This window comes from Eschrichtius robustus, chromosome 1 (genome assembly GCF_028021215.1).
Source record: "Eschrichtius robustus isolate mEscRob2 chromosome 1, mEscRob2.pri, whole genome shotgun sequence".
In the NCBI taxonomy this organism is placed as follows: Eukaryota; Metazoa; Chordata; class Mammalia; order Artiodactyla; family Eschrichtiidae; genus Eschrichtius; species Eschrichtius robustus.
The window spans coordinates 143176418-143190608 of record NC_090824.1 but is presented as its reverse complement, the minus strand read 5'-3'; the positions used below and the strand labels follow the sequence as shown (position 1 = coordinate 143190608).

The following is a 14191-nucleotide window of genomic DNA, read 5'->3' as shown; positions in this document are numbered from 1 at the left end:
CGAGGACCACAGACAGACTAGCAACGGAAGACCTCTGCCATGTGAGGGCACTTGGAAGCCTGAAAGGGAAGAGTGGCTGGCCTTGGCAGCGAACCAGGCATGGCAACACTGCCCCCTTCTCTGCACCGCCAACGGACTGCTCTGGATAAAGTTCTGGCTATTCGAAAGGCCTGCATGCCACACGGGCCGGCCGCGTCATGCCCTCCGGCAGAAACACTATCGCATTGCACATTCCCAAAAGTGGGAAAAGAGCGACCCAAGGGCTTGTTTGCATAACTCACCTACCCCCAAGAAGGCCGGCACAGATGCCTCAGCATGTCCATCTTCTCTATGTCCCGCAAGACACCCGTGGGGAGTCACTCCTCTGGAAATGGGATTGCAACTCTTCACAGGTAACCTACCTCACTGCATCCTCATGAACTGCCAAAGCCATCCCCACCATAGGCAGCTGATGCCTGGCCATCACGAACAAGACATATCCTTGGGAAGCCGAGGTCAGCGCCTGCAACCCAATGATGACAGCCCATCACACGACATCACACAGGACCTGTCCTCATGATACCTTACCTTTCTCTCCAGGGCAGCAGCCACTATGCAGGCTTAAATGCAGCACTCGATCCTCACAGCACTCCACGATGATCCACTTAACGCCAACAGTGTGCTGGCAGCTTCAGGGGCAGCAGCGAGGCCTAACCCATCAGCCCCCTTCCGCCATCACCAAACTCCATCCCACCCCCGCCCACTGCTCCAGCCCCACCGGGCACTCAAGAACCTCACCGCACCAAACACGACAACAGAGAGGGCCACAGGCCTGGCCTGAGGCTCCAGGCTCCAACCAGGGAACCTTGCTCATTTTGGCTCCCAAAATCAACCACCGAAGCGGCATGCACAATGCGTGATCCTGGTCAAAACACACTTCTCCAAGCTGAAAGCTCACTGGGCCCACACCAGCACACACTCCGACTCTGAAGACTAGCAGGAGAGCCTGCCCCCTTGCATTCCCTCACGGCCTTTTAGCAGGGACCGCGGATTCATAGATGACCCAGCTTATGGGCAGACACGGTCGACCCTCAGTCAGGAGCCCCTCCAATACTGGAGTCCTTGGTGGTGTTTGCGTGCATGTCGGCAGGGGACACTGGCCTTCACTCCTAACAGTCCCCTACACCCGAGAGAGGAAACGTGCTGAACCTCAGTTTCGATAAGGATACGGTAGAGTGTTCTCAACCATTTTGTTCAGAGTTTCCAAGGAATGCATACAAGGGTGTCATCATCGATCCAAGCACATACTGGGATGCTGCAGAACACAACCGGGCAGTGCGCCGGGCTCTGCAGGGGAGTCATGAGCCTGGGGTACCACAAAAGCCTGGAGAATCCACAGCCCTCAGGCCCCTCAACAAGACGAACAATCAAGCCACTCTTGCAGCCATTGGGCCCATCTCAGGAAAACCTAATATCTAATGGCACATCTTGGGGTGGTTGAATACCTACCATCCTGAGTTTTCCCCGACCATGCTCGGGAACATGGCCCCGCCTCACTTTTTCCAGTTCTTCTTAGCACCTCCAGTCATCAGAGCACACGAAGATCTTCTTGTTTTTGCCGACGGCGAGGCTTGCCCAGCAACTGCACCTGGGAAGTGGACTGGTGTCCTCAGAGGACATGATCCATACAAATATTTACCTGGGCTAGAGCTCTGAAACTGCTTCCCAAGAACCTCTATCCCTTACCGAGAATTGACTGCATGTCTGATAGTACGACTGCAGGAAGTTAGGCACATACATTGGCCGGTGTGTGAGAGGCTGTATTTCTGTGTTCACGCGTGTGACTGTGACTGAGTACGCAGACGCTCTTGTGGGTTTCTCTATGTGCTCCTGACTACGCGTCTTGGTCTCTGTGTGTCCCTGTAGCCCTGTGAAGAGGCGTCCAACAGTAAACGCCATAGCTTATACACAACACCATGTCTAGGCCGCCAACTGAAAGGAGAAAGCCCCCTGTCAGCTTCCAGAGGCCGCATGCAAACTTTAACCCCCAGGGGCTGTTGAAATACTCCACGGACTCCCGCTCTCCCACAGCCACGCCTTCTGACCAGAGCACAGAGACTGCATGAGACCTTCCTCCCAGCCGTGGCTGTGACATCTACGTGCAACTCGAGAACCTGCCAGCTACCAGCACATCTGATGTGCACTTGGGGTCACTCCCAGCACTTTCGGAAGCAGGGCAACTCCCATGGGTGACCCGACACCGACCTACAGCATTCTACTGGCAAGATGCAGCCTGAAACCACTCAATGGGCTAAAGAACATCGAACAAAATGCAACTTCTTTCCAACTAGGCCTAATCTCTTTCATTTGACCCGTGGGAATGCCCACCACAGGAAGCAGTGGGCTTCAGTAGCCATGACCCATGTTGGAACCCCACAGCGGAAACTAGGCCACCTTCCCGGCCATGTCTCTGGCAGCTCACATCCTGCAAGGTTCGCGGCCCTGACCGCTAAGGAACCGCTCAAACGCTCAACAGCCTCGCCCAACGTGCCCAACTCCTGCCAGCAGGGCAACGCGTCCCTACTGGAAGCCACAGACATCTTCCGAACACGGGAACACTGAACACCAGGGAAGACAGACCGCAAGCCTGTCTGCTTTGAAGATGCTGATCCCACCTGATGCATCCTGGAAATTCTCCACTGCCACAGTGACACCACTGAGGAACTCAGAGTGATCAAAGGCATGGTCCCCGAGGACCACAGACAGACTTGCAACGGAAGACCTCTGCCAAGTGAGAGGACTTGGAAGCCTGAAAGGGAAGAGGGGCTGGCCTTGGCAGCGCACCAGGGATGGCAACAGTGCCCCCTTCTCTGCACCGCCAACGGACTGCTCTGGATAAAGCTCTGGCTATTCGAAAGGCCTGCATGCCACACGGGCCGGCCGCGTCATGCCCTCCGGCAGAAACACTATCGCTTTGCACATTCCCAAAAGTGGGAAAAGAGCGACCCAAGGGCTTGTTTGCATAACTCACCTACCCCCAAGAAGGCCGGCACAGATGCCTCAGCATGTCCATCTTCTCTATGTCCCGCAAGACACCCGTGGGGAGTCACTCCTCTGGAAACGGGATTGCAACCCTTCACAGGTAACCTACCTCACTGCATCGTCATGAACTGCCAAAGCCATCCCCACCATAGGCAGCTGATGCCAGGCCATCACGAACAAGACACATCCTTGGGAAGCCGAGGCCAGCGCCTGCAACCCAATGATGACAGCCCATCCCACGACATCACACAGGACCTGTCCTCATGATACCTTACCTTTCTCTCCAGGGCAGCAGCCACTACGCAGGCTTAAATGCAGCACTCGATCCTCACCCCACTCCACGATGATCCACTTAGCGCCAACAGTGTGTTGGCAGCTTCAGGGGCAGCAGCGAGCCCTAATCCCTCAGGCCCTTCCGCCATCACCAAACTCCATCCCACCCCCGCCCACTGCTCCAGACCCACCGGGCACTCAAGAACCTCACCGCACCAAACACAACAACAGAGAGGGCCACAGGCCTGGCCTGAGGCTCCAGGCTCCAACTAGGGAACCTTACTCATCTTGGCTTCCAAAATCAACCACCGAAGCGGCATGCACAAAGCGTGATCCTGGTCAAAACACACTTCTCCAAACAGAAAGCTGACTGGGCCCACACCAGCACACATTCCGACTCTGAACACTAGCAGGAGAGCCTGCCCCTTTGCATTCCCTCACGGACTTTTAGCAGGGACCGCGGATTCATAGATGACCCAGCTTATGGGCAGACACGGTCGACCCTCAGTCAGGAGCCCCTCCAATACTGGAGTCCTTGGTGGTGTTTGCGTGCATGTCGGCAGGGGACACTGGCCTTCACTCCTAACAGTCCCCTACACCCGAGAGAGGAAACGTGCTGAACCTCAGTTTCGATAAGGATACGGTAGAGTGTTCTCACCCATTTTGCTCAGAGTTTCCAAGGAATGCATACAAGGGTGTCATCATCGATCCAAGCACATGCTGGGATGCTGCAGAACACTACCGGGCAGTGCGCCGGGCTCTGCAGGGGAGTCATGAGCCTGGGGTACCACAAAAGCCTGGAGAATCCACAACCCTCAGGCCCCTCAACAAGACGAACAATCAAGCCACTCTTGCAGCCATTGGGCCCATCTGAGGAAAACCTAATATCTAATGGCACATCTTGGGGTGGTTGAATACATACCATCCTGAGTTATCCCCGACCATGCTCGGGAACATGGCCCTGCCTCACTTTTACCAGTTCTTCTTAGCACCTCCAGTCATCAGAGCACACGAAGATCTTCTTGTTTTTGCCGACGGCGAGGCTTGCCCAGCAACTGCACCTGGGAAGTGGACTGGTGTCCTCAAAGGACATGATCCATACAAACATTTACCTGGGCTTGAGCTCTGAAACTGCTTCCCAAGGACCTCTATCCCTTACCGAGAATTGACTGCATGTCTGATAGTACGACTGCAGGAAGTTAGGCACATACATTGGCCGGTGTGTGAGAGGCTGTATTTCTGTGTTCACGCGTGTGACTGTGACTGCGCACGCAGACGCTCTTGTGGGTTTTTCTGTGTGCCGCTGACTACGCGTCTTGGTCTCTGTGTGTCCCTGTAGCCCTGTGAAGAGACGTCCAACAGTAAACGCCGTAGTTTATACACAACACCCTGTCTAGACCTCCAACTGAAAGGAGAAAGCCCCCTGTCAGCTTCCAGAGGCCGCATGCAAACTTTAAACCCAGGGGCTGTTGAAATACTCCATGGACTCCCGCTCTCCCACAGCCACGCCTTCTGACCAGAGCACAAAGACTGGACGAGACCTGCCTCCCGGCCGTGGGTGTGACATCTACGTGCAACTCGAGAACCTGCCAGCTACCAGCACATCTGATGTGCACTTGGGGTCACTCCCAGCACTTTCGGAAGCAAGGGAACTCCCATGGGTGACCCGACAACGACCTACAGCATTCTACTGGCAAGATGCACCCTGAAAACACTCAATGGGCTAAAGAATATCGAACAAAGTGCAACTTCTTGCCAACTAGGCCTAATCACTTTCCTTTGACCCGTGGGAATGCACACCACAGGAGGCAGTGGGCTTCAGCAGCCATGACCCATGTTGGAGCCCCACAGCGGAAACTAGGCCACCTTCCCGGCCATGGCTCAGGCAGCTCCCATCCTGCAAGTTTCGCGGCCCTGACCCCTAAGGAACCGCTCAAACGCTCAACAGCCTCGTCCAACGTGCCCTAATCCAGCCAGCAGGGCGACGCGTCCCTACTGGAAGCCACAGACATCTTCCGAACACGGGAACACTGAACACCAGGGAAGACAGACCGCAAGCCTGTCTGCTTTGAACATGCTGATCCCACCTGATGCATCCTGGAAATTCTCCACTGCCACAGTGACACCACTGAGGAACTCAGAGTGATCAAAGGCATGGTCCCCGAGGACCACAGACAGACTTGCAACGGAAGACCTCTGCCATGTGAGGGCACTTGGAAGCCTGAAAGGGAAGAGTGGCTGGCCTTGGCAGTGCACCAGGGATGGCAACAGTGCCCCCTTCTCTGTCCCGCCAACGGACTGCTCTGGATAAAGCTCTGGCTATTCGAAAGGCCTGCATGCCACACGGGCCGGCCGCGTCATGCCCTCCGGCAGAAACACTATCGCTTTGCACATTCCCACAAGTGGGAAAAGAGCGACCAAAGGGCTTGTTTGCATAACTCACCTACCCCCAAGAAGGCCGGCACAGATGCCTCAGCATGTCCACCTTCTCTATGTCCCGTAAGACACACGTGGGGAGTCACTCCTCTGGAAACGGGATTGCAACTCTTCACAGGTAACCTACCTCACTGCATCCTCATGAACTGCCAAAGCCATCCCCACCATAGGCAGCTGATGCCAGGCCATCACGTACAAGACACATCCTTGGGAAGCCGAGGCCAGCGCCTGCAACCCAATGATGACAGCCCATCCCACGACATCACACAGGACCTGTCCTCATGATACCTTACCTTTCTCTCCAGGGCAGCAGCCACTACGCAGGCTTAAATGCAGCACTCGATCCTCACCCCACTCCACGATGATCCACTTAGCGCCAACAGTGTGCTGGCAGCTTCAGGGGCAGCAGCGAGGCCTAATCCATCAGCCCCCTTCCGCCATCACCAAACTCCATCCCATCCCCGCCCACTGCTCCAGCCCCACCAGGCACTCAAGAACCTCACCGCACCAAACACGACAACAGAGAGGGCCACAGGCCTGGCCTGAGGCTCCAGGCTCCAACCAGGGAACCTTGCTCATTTTGGCTCCCAAAATCAACCAACGAAGCGGCATGCACAATGCGTGATCCTGGTCAAAACACACTTCTCCAAGCTGAAAGCTCACTGGGCCCACACCAGCACACACTCCGACTCTGAAGACTAGCAGGAGAGCCTGCCCCCTTGCATTCCCTCACGGCCTTTTAGCAGGGACCGCGGATTCATAGATGACCCAGCTTATGGGCAGACACGGTCGACCCTCAGTCAGGAGCCCCTCCAATACTGGAGTCCTTGGTGGTGTTTGCGTGCATGTCGGCAGGGGACACTGGCCTTCACTCCTAACAGTCCCCTACACCCGAGAGAGGAAACGTGCTGAACCTCAGTTTCGATAAGGATACGGTAGAGTGTTCTCAACCATTTTGTTCAGAGTTTCCAAGGAATGCATACAAGGGTGTCATCATCGATCCAAGCACATACTGGGATGCTGCAGAACACAACCGGGCAGTGCGCCGGGCTCTGCAGGGGAGTCATGAGCCTGGGGTACCACAAAAGCCTGGAGAATCCACAGCCCTCAGGCCCCTCAACAAGACGAGCAATCAAGCCACTCTTGCAGCCATTGGGCCCATCTCAGGAAAACCTAATATCTAATGGCACATCTTGGGGTGGTTGAATACCTACCATCCTGAGTTTTCCCCGACCATGCTCGGGAACATGGCCCCGCCTCACTTTTTCCAGTTCTTCTTAGCACCTCCAGTCATCAGAGCACACGAAGATCTTCTTGTTTTTGCCGACGGTGAGGCTTGCCCAGCAACTGCACCTGGGAAGTGGACTGGTGTCCTCAGAGGACATGATCCATACAAATATTTACCTGGGCTAGAGCTCTGAAACTGCTTCCCAAGAACCTCTATCCCTTATCGAGAATTGACTGCATGTCTGATAGTACGACTGCAGGAAGTTAGGCACATACATTGGCCGGTGTGTGAGAGGCTGTATTTCTGTGTTCACGCGTGTGACTGTGACTGAGTACGCAGACGCTCTTGTGGGTTTCTCTGTGTGCTGTTGACTACGCTTCTTGGTCTCTGTGTGTCCCTGTAGCCCTGTGAAGAGGCGTCCAACAGTAAACGCCATAGCTTATACATAACACCATGTCTAGGCCGCCAACTGAAAGGAGAAAGCCCCCTGTCAGCTTCCAGAGGCCGCATGCAAACTTTAACCCCCAGGGGCTGTTGAAATACTCCACGGACTCCCGCTCTCCCACAGCCACGCCTTCTGACCAGAGCACAAAGACTGCATGAGACCTTCCTCCCAGCCGTGGCTGTGACATCTACGTGCAACTCGAGAAACTGCCAGCTACCAGCACATCTGATGTGTACTTGGGGTCACTCCCAGCACTTTCGGAAGCAGGGGAACTCCCATGGTTGACCCGACACCGACCTACAGCATTCTACTGGCAAGATGCAGCCTGAAACAACTCAAGGGGCTAAAGAACATCAAACAAAGTGCAACTTCTTGCCAACTAGGCCTAATCACTTTCCTTTGACCCGTGGGAATGCCCACCACAGGAAGAAGTGGGCTTCAGCAGCCATGACCCACGTTGGAACCCCACAGCGGAAACTAGGCCACCTTCCCGGCCATGTCTCAGGCAGCTCCCATCCTGCAAGGTTCGCGGCCCTGACCCCTAAGGAACCGCTCAAACGCTCAACAGCCTCGTCCAACGTGCCCTACTCCAGCCAGCAGGGCGACGCGTCCCTACTGGAAGGCACAGACATCTTCCGAACACGGGAACACTGAACACCAGGGAAGACAGACCGCAGGACTGTATGCTTTGAAGATGCTGATCCCACCTGATGCATCCTGGAAATTCTCCACTGCCACAGTGACACCACTGAGGAACTCAGAGTGATCAAAGGCATGGTCCCCGAGGACCACAGACAGACTAGCAACGGAAGACCTCTGCCATGTGAGGGCACTTGGAAGCCTGAAAGGGAAGAGTGGCTGGCCTTGGCAGCGAACCAGGCATGGCAACACTGCCCCCTTCTCTGCCCCGCCAACGGACTGCTCTGGATAAAGCTCTGGCTATTCGTAAGGCCTGCATGCCACACGGGCCGGCCGCGTCATGCCCTCCGGCAGAAACACTATCGCTTTGCACATTCCCAAAAGTGGGAAAAGAGCGACCCAAGGGCTTGTTTGCATAACTCACCTACCCCCAAGAAGGCCGGCACAGATGCCTCAGCATGTCCATCTTCTCTATGTCCCGCAAGACACCCGTGGGGAGTCACTCCTCTGGAAACGGGATTGCAACTCTTCACAGGTAACCTACCTCACTGCATCCTCATGAACTGCCAAAGCCATCCCCACCATAGGCAGCTGATGCCAGGCCATCACGTACAAGACACATCCTTGGGAAGCCGAGGCCAGCGCCTGCAACCCAATGATGACAGCCCATCCCACGACATCACACAGGACCTGTCCTCATGATACCTTACCTTTCTCTCCAGGGCAGCAGCCACTACGCAGGCTTAAATGCAGCACTCGATCCTCACCCCACTCCACGATGATCCACTTAGCGCCAACAGTGTGCTGGCAGCTTCAGGGGCAGCAGCGAGGCCTAATCCATCAGCCCCCTTCCGCCATCACCAAACTCCATCCCACCCCCGCCCACTGCTCCAGCCCCACCGGGCACTCAAGAACCTCACCGCACCAAACACGACAACAGAGAGGGCCACAGGCCTGGCCTGAGGCTCCAGGCTCCAACCAGGGAACCTTGCTCATTTTGGCTCCCAAAATCAACCACCGAAGCGGCATGCACAATGCGTGATCCTGGTCAAAACACACTTCTCCAAGCTGAAAGCTCACTGGGCCCACACCAGCACACACTCCGACTCTGAAGACTAGCAGGAGAGCCTGCCCCCTTGCATTCCCTCACGGCCTTTTAGCAGGGACCGCGGATACATAGATGACCCAGCTTATGGGCAGACACGGTCGACCCTCAGTCAGGAGCCCCTCCAATACTGGAGTCCTTGGTGGTGTTTGCGTGCATGTCGGCAGGGGACACTGGCCTTCACTCCTAACAGTCCCCTACACCCGAGAGAGGAAACGTGCTGAACCTCAGTTTCGATAAGTATACGGTAGAGTGTTCTCAACCATTTTGTTCAGAGTTTCCAAGGAATGCATACAAGGGTGTAATCATCGATCCAAGCACATACTGGGATGCTGCAGAACACAACCGGGCAGTGCGCCGGGCTCTGCAGGGGAGTCATGAGCCTGGGGTACCCCAAAAGCCTGGAGAATCCACAGCCCTCAGGCCCCTCAACAAGACGAACAATCAAGCCACTCTTGCAGCCATTGGGCCCATCTCAGGAAAACCTAATATCTAATGGCACATCTTGGGGTGGTTGAATACCTACCATCCTGAGTTATCCCCGACCATGCTCGGGAACATGGCCCCGCCTCACTTTTTCCAGTTCTTCTTAGCACCTCCAGTCATCAGAGCACACGAAGATCTTCTTGTTTTTGCCGACGGCGAGGCTTGCCCAGCAACTGCACCTGGGAAGTGGACTGGTGTCCTCAGAGGACATGATCCATACAAACATTTACCTGGGCTTGAGCTCTGAAACTGCTTCCCAAGAACCTCTATCCCTTACCGAGAATTGACTGCATGTCTGATAGTACGACTGCAGGAAGTTAGGCACATACATTGGCCGGTGTGTGAGAGGCTGTATTTCTGTGTTCACGCGTGTGACTGTGACTGAGTACGCAGACGCTCTTGTGGGTTTCTCTGTGTGCCCCTGACTATGCCTCTTGGTCTCTGTGTGTCCCTGTAGCCCTGTGAAGAGGCGTCCAACAGTAAACGCCATAGTTTATATACAACACCCTGTCTAGACCCCCAACTGAAAGGAGAAAGACCCCTGTCAGCTTCCAGAGACCGCGTGCAAACTTTAACCCCCAGGGGCTGTTGAAATACTCCACGGACTCCCGCTCTCCCACAGCCACGCCTTCTGACCAGAGCACAAAGACTGGATGAGACCTTCCTCCCAGCCGTGGCTGTGACATCTACGTGCAACTCGAGAACCTGCCAGCTACCAGCACATCTGATGTGCACTTGGGGTCACTCCCAGCACTTTCGGAAGCAAGGGAACTCCCATGGGTGACCCGACACCCTACAGCATTCTACTGGCAAGATGCAGCCTGAAACCACTCAATGTGCTAAAGAACATCGAACAAAGTGCAACTTTTTGCCAACTAGGCCTAATCACGTTCCTTTGACCCGTGGGAATGCCCACCACAGGAAGCAGTGGGCTTCAGCAGCCATGACCCATGTTGGAACCCCACAGCGGAAACTAGGCCACCTTCCCGGCCATGTCTCAGGCAGCTCCCATCCTGCAAGGTTCGCGGCCCTGACCCCTAAGGAACCGCTCAAACGCTCAACAGCCTCGTCCAACGTGCCCTAATCCAGCCAGCAGGGTGACGCGTCCCTACTGGAAGCCACAGACATCTTCCGAACACGGGAACACTGAACACCAGGGAACACAGACCGCAAGCCTGTCTGCTTTGAAGATGCTGATCCCACCTGATGCATCCTGGAAATTCTCCACTGCCACAGTGACACCACTGAGGAACTCAGAGTGATCAAAGGCATGGTCCCCGAGGACCACAGACAGACTTGCAATGGAAGACCTCTGCCATGTGAGGGCACTTGGAAGCCTGAAAGGGAAGAGTGGCTGGCCTTGGCAGCGCACCAGGGATGGCAACAGTGCCCCCTTCTCTGTCCCGCCAGCGGACTGCTCTGGATAAAGCTCTGGCTATTCGAAAGGCCTGCATGCCACACGGGCCGGCCGCGTCATGCCCTCCGGCAGAAACACTATCGCTTTGCACATTCCCAAAAGTGGGAAAAGAGCGACCAAAGGGCTTGTTTGCATAACTCACCTACCCCCAAGAAGGCCGGCACAGATGCCTCAGCATGTCCACCTTCTCTATGTCCCGTAAGACACCCGTGGGGAGTCACTCCTCTGGAAACGGGATTGCAACTCTTCACAGGTAACCTACCTCACTGCATCCTCATGAACTGCCAAAGCCATCCCCACCATAGGCAGCTGATGCCAGGCCATCACGTACAAGACACATCCTTGGGAAGCCGAGGCCAGCGCCTGCAACCCAATGATGACAGCCCATCCCACGACATCACACAGGACCTGTCCTCATCATACCTTACCTTTCTCTCCAGGGCAGCAGCCACTACGCAGGCTTAAATGCAGCACTCGATCCTCACCCCACTCCACGATGATCCACTTAGCGCCAACAGTGTGCTGGCAGCTTCAGGGGCAGCAGCGAGGCCTAATCCATCAGCCCCCTTCCGCCATCACCAAACTCCATCCCATCCCCGCCCACTGCTCCAGCCCCACCGGGCACTCAAGAACCTCACCGCACCAAACACGACAACAGAGAGGGCCACAGGTCTGGCCTGAGGCTCCAGGCTCCAACCAGGGAACCTTGCTCATTTTGGCTCCCAAAATCAACCAACGAAGCGGCATGCACAATGCGTGATCCTGGTCAAAACACACTTCTCCAAGCTGAAAGCTCACTGGGCCCACACCAGCACACACTCCGACTCTGAAGACTAGCAGGAGAGCCTGCCCCCTTGCATTCCCTCACGGCCTTTTAGCAGGGACCGCGGATTCATAGATGACCCAGCTTATGGGCAGACACGGTCGACCCTCAGTCAGGAGCCCCTCCAATACTGGAGTCCTTGGTGGTGTTTGCGTGCATGTCGGCAGGGGACACTGGCCTTCACTCCTAACAGTCCCCTACACCCGAGAGAGGAAACGTGCGGAACCTCAGTTTCGATAAGGATACGGTAGAGTGTTCTCAACCATTTTGTTCAGAGTTTCCAAGGAATGCATACAAGGGTGTCATCATCGATCCAAGCACATACTGGGATGCTGCAGAACACAACCGGGCAGTGCGCCGGGCTCTGCAGGGGAGTCATGAGCCTGGGGTACCACAAAAGCCTGGAGAATCCACAGCCCTCAGGCCCCTCAACAAGACGAACAATCAAGCCACTCTTGCAGCCATTGGGCCCATCTCAGGAAAACCTAATATCTAATGGCACATCTTGGGGTGGTTGAATACCTACCATCCTGAGTTTTCCCCGACCATGCTCGGGAACATGGCCCCGCCTCACTTTTTCCAGTTCTTCTTAGCACCTCCAGTCATCAGAGCACACGAAGATCTTCTTGTTTTTGCCGGCGGCGAGGCTTGCCCAGCAACTGCACCTGGGAAGTGGACTGGTGTCCTCAGAGGACATGATCCATACAAATATTTACCTGGGCTAGAGCTCTGAAACTGCTTCCCAAGAACCTCTATCCCTTACCGAGAATTGACTGCATGTCTGATAGTACGACTGCAGGAAGTTAGGCACATACATTGGCCGGTGTGTGAGAGGCTGTATTTCTGTGTTCACGCGTGTGACTGTGACTGAGTACGCAGACGCTCTTGTGGGTTTCTCTGTGTGCTGTTGACTACGCGTCTTGGTCTCTGTGTGTCCCTGTAGCCCTGTGAAGAGGCGTCCAACAGTAAACGCCATAGCTTATACACAACACCATGTCTAGGCCGCCAACTGAAAGGAGAAAGCCCCCTGTCATCTTCCAGAGGCCGCATGCAAACTTTAACCCCCAGGGGCTGTTGAAATACTCCACGGACTCCCGCTCTCCCACAGCCACGACTTCTGACCAGAGCACAAAGACTGCATGAGACCTTCCTCCCAGCCGTGGCTGTGACATCTACGTGCAACTCGAGAACCTGCCAGCTACCAGCACATCTGATGTGCACTTGGGGTCACTCCCAGCACTTTCGGAAGCAGGGGAACTCCCATGGGTGACCCGACACCGACCTACAGCATTCTACTGGCAAGATGCAGCCTGAAACCACTCAATGAGCTAAAGAACATCGAGCAAAGTGCAACTTCTTTCCAACTAGGCCTAATCTCTTTCCTTTGAGCCGTGGGAATGCCCACCACGGGAAGCAGTGGGCTTCAGCAGCCATGACCCATGTTGGAACCCCACAGCGGAAACTAGGCCACCTTCCCGGCCATGTCTCAGGCAGCTCCCATCCTGCAAGGTTCGCGGCCCTGACCCCTAAGGAACCGCTCAAACGCTCAACAGCCTCGCCCAACGTGCCCTACTCCAGCGAGCATGGCGACGCGTCCCTACTGGAAGCCACAGACATCTTCCGAACACGGGAACACTGAACACCAGGGAAGACAGACCGCAAGCCTGTCTGCTTTGAAGATGCTGATCCCACCTGATGCATCCTGGAAATTCTCCACTGCCACAGTGACACCACTGAGGAACTCAGAGTGATCAAAGGCATGGTCCCCGAGGACCACAGACAGACTTGCAACGGAAGACCTCTGCCATGTGAGGGCACTTGGAAGCCTGAAAGGGAAGAGTGGCTGGCCTTGGCAGTGCACCAGGGATGGCAACAGTGCCCCCTTCTCTGTCCCGCCAACGGACTGCTCTGGATAAAGCTCTGGCTATTCGAAAGGCCTGCATGCCACACGGGCCGGCCGCGTCATGCCCTCCGGCAGAAACACTATCGCTTTGCACATTCCCAAAAGTGGGAAAAGAGCGACCCAAGGGCTTGTTTTCATAACGCACCTACCCCCAAGAAGGCCGGCACAGATGCCTCAGCATGTCCATCTTCTCTATGTCCCGCAAGACACCCGTGGGGAGTCACTCCTCTGGAAACGGGATTGCAACTCTTCACAGGTAACCTACCTCACTGAATCCTCATGAACTGCCACAGCCATCCCCACCATAGGCAGCTGATGCCAGGCCATCACGAACAAGACACATCCTTGGGAAGCCGAGGCCAGCGCCTGCAACCCAATGATGACAGCCCATCCCACGACATCACACAGGACCTGT

At 55.4% G+C, this 14191-nt stretch overlaps 5 non-coding genes across 5 annotated transcripts; all 5 read right to left on the bottom strand.

Moving 5' to 3' along the window:
- Nucleotides 1-1184: 1184 nt before the first annotated feature.
- Nucleotides 1185-1277, bottom strand: LOC137777616 (small nucleolar RNA SNORD116). Its single transcript, XR_011076575.1, has one exon. It is a non-coding gene; the product is annotated as a small nucleolar RNA SNORD116 (small nucleolar RNA).
- A 2635-nt stretch (nt 1278-3912) lies between these two features.
- Nucleotides 3913-4005, bottom strand: LOC137777455 (small nucleolar RNA SNORD116). Its single transcript, XR_011076530.1, has one exon. It is a non-coding gene; the product is annotated as a small nucleolar RNA SNORD116 (small nucleolar RNA).
- Nucleotides 4006-6640: 2635 nt separating this feature from the next.
- On the bottom strand, nt 6641-6733 carry LOC137777604 (small nucleolar RNA SNORD116). Its single transcript, XR_011076573.1, has one exon. It is a non-coding gene; the product is annotated as a small nucleolar RNA SNORD116 (small nucleolar RNA).
- A 2636-nt stretch (nt 6734-9369) lies between these two features.
- Nucleotides 9370-9462, bottom strand: LOC137750191 (small nucleolar RNA SNORD116). Its single transcript, XR_011070391.1, has one exon. It is a non-coding gene; the product is annotated as a small nucleolar RNA SNORD116 (small nucleolar RNA).
- A 2633-nt stretch (nt 9463-12095) lies between these two features.
- On the bottom strand, nt 12096-12188 carry LOC137777579 (small nucleolar RNA SNORD116). Its single transcript, XR_011076567.1, has one exon. It is a non-coding gene; the product is annotated as a small nucleolar RNA SNORD116 (small nucleolar RNA).
- Between the last annotated feature and the right edge of the window lie 2003 nt (nt 12189-14191).